Consider the following 2,225-nt stretch of genomic DNA (forward strand, 5'->3'; position numbering starts at 1 on the left):
TTGAGGAAAATGTGTATTCTGCTGTTTGGGAATGATGTATTATATAAATGTCAAATAGATCTAGTTGACTAATGGCGTCGTTCATTTCACTATATCCTTACTGAATTTTTGCCTGTTAAATCTATCAATTATTGACAAAGAGGTGTGAAACTCCAGATTTATCTATTTCTTCTTGCAGTTCTATGTTTTCCCATGAATTTTGAACCTGTTTTCACATTCACACCTATTAAGGGTTGTCAGGTATTCTTGGAGAATCATCACTTTGATCTTTATGTAATATCCCCTATATCCCTAATAACTTTCCTTAATTTGAAATCTGATCTGTCTGAAATTAATATGGTTACTCAAGCTTTCTTTATGTTAGCATGATATATCTTTAATTTTTAAAATAGACTTTTTTTTTAAGAGTACTTTTAGGTTCACAGCAAAATTAAGCAGAAGTACAGAGATTTCCCATGTAACACTGTCCTGATACACATAACCTTATTATTAATATCTCCTACAAGAGTGGCACACTTGTTACATTTGATGAGCCCACATTGACACAAAATTATCACCAGAGTCTAATTTACATTAGAATTCACTTTTGGTATTCTACATTCTGTAAGTATAGACAAATATATAATGACACATACACCATTGTAATATACAGAATAGCTTTACTGCCCTGAAAATCTTCTGTACTTCACCATTTATCCCTCCTTCCCCACTAAGTTCTAGCAACACCAATCATTGTAATGTCTTTTCCAGAGTGTCATATCATTGGACTTATATAGTATGAATCTTTTTATGATTGGATTATTTCACATGATAATACGCATTTAAGGTTTCTCCATGTTTTTTTCATAGCTTGGTATCTCATCTCTTTTTAGTGCTGAATAAAATTCCATTGTGTGGATGTACCTAAGTTATTTTAACTTAAAACATTCATCTATGGGAGCACATCTTATCTTAGTTACTTCTATGTTTTCACAATTATGAATAAAGATGTTATAATTATCTGTGTGCAGACTTTTGTGTGTATATAAGTTTTTTCCCAGAAATTCATATATTTACTTCATTGTTAGTCAGTGGAGTACGTACACACATATAGACGTCTCTGAGTCACTTTAAGTCACATAATTGCAAGGATAAAAACACATGCTAGATCATCCCTGTGGCTGAGTGCCTCTGGGGAATACTCAAGTCCTAGTGAGGCTTCTCTCTGTATCTTCTGGCTGACTCTGTCCAATTCTCCCTGAGCCCACCTTCCTACTCTCTTTGCCTTCCGTTCTTCCACCATGGTGGCAAGGCAGGGAAGATCCGGCTGAGACAGATTACAGGTGCACAGAAACCGGAAAAGGCCAGTGTCCACCACAGCTGCTCTGGCGTTCTTCCTTGATTCACACAGTATGTATTGCACCACTCCAAGGACACCGTTAACTCCTGGAAGGCAAGGCCCAGGGTTTCTACCTCCTGGTCATGGAGATACAGTGGTCAGGAAGAGCAGCTCCTTGGCAGACTGCTTAGTGTGTGACAACTCTGAGGGTTTAGGGGCTACAAGCAGGAACAGGACAAGCTTACAAACAAATAACTAAGACCCAACACAGTGCACGCTGGAGCAGAGATGTGCAAAACACTGTGGGAGCAGAGGAAGGGGCAGGGCAGGGCGGCATCCTGAGAGAGGACACTTACAGGCATTACCTTGTGCCATATTCTGTGTGAGGCGCTTCAACTTCATCTTATTTTATTCTCACAAAGGAGGAAGGTGAGTTTGAAGACAAGACCCTTGAAAAGCCACTGAGCTGGGATTCAACTCCAGATCTTTCTGGTTCTAAAACCTATCTATGCTTTTTTCCTTGTACCTGAGAGGACACCTGCTCTGGGACTCAAAGAATGGTAAAGAGACCTCCAGAATCAATGAATCACTTTCAGATGAAAGAAAACAAACAAACAAACAAAAACTTTAAAAACACAAAGAAAACAAAACAAAAAAAACCACATTTTCCTCAAGTTTCACATCATAACCAACTAGAAGTGCAAACATAAATGATGCCGGAAACAAGACTCTGGCAAGAAGGGCCTTCTGAGCAAGGTCAGCTTCTCCTCCCGTGATTTCTTCCTCTTTCTTCCAACGATGCCAGTGGATCTTTCAAAACTGCCAGTGTTGCTGGTAAGCTCCAGAAGAGAGGGTTCTCAGCTTCCAATGTCTTTGGCACAGCTCACTCTCTAGGTTCTCAGTTTTT

The 2,225-nt window shown here is 39.1% G+C and overlaps 1 pseudogene; it reads right to left on the reverse strand.

The window, feature by feature from the left end:
* Window positions 1-1,459: 1,459 nt before the first annotated feature.
* LOC105512867 overlaps window positions 1,460-2,225 on the reverse strand; it is a 1,163-nt pseudogene continuing 397 nt past the window's right edge.

The sequence above is a fragment of the Colobus angolensis genome, unplaced genomic scaffold (genome assembly GCF_000951035.1).
Source record: "Colobus angolensis palliatus isolate OR3802 unplaced genomic scaffold, Cang.pa_1.0 Scaffold104, whole genome shotgun sequence".
In the NCBI taxonomy this organism is placed as follows: domain Eukaryota; kingdom Metazoa; phylum Chordata; class Mammalia; order Primates; family Cercopithecidae; genus Colobus; species Colobus angolensis.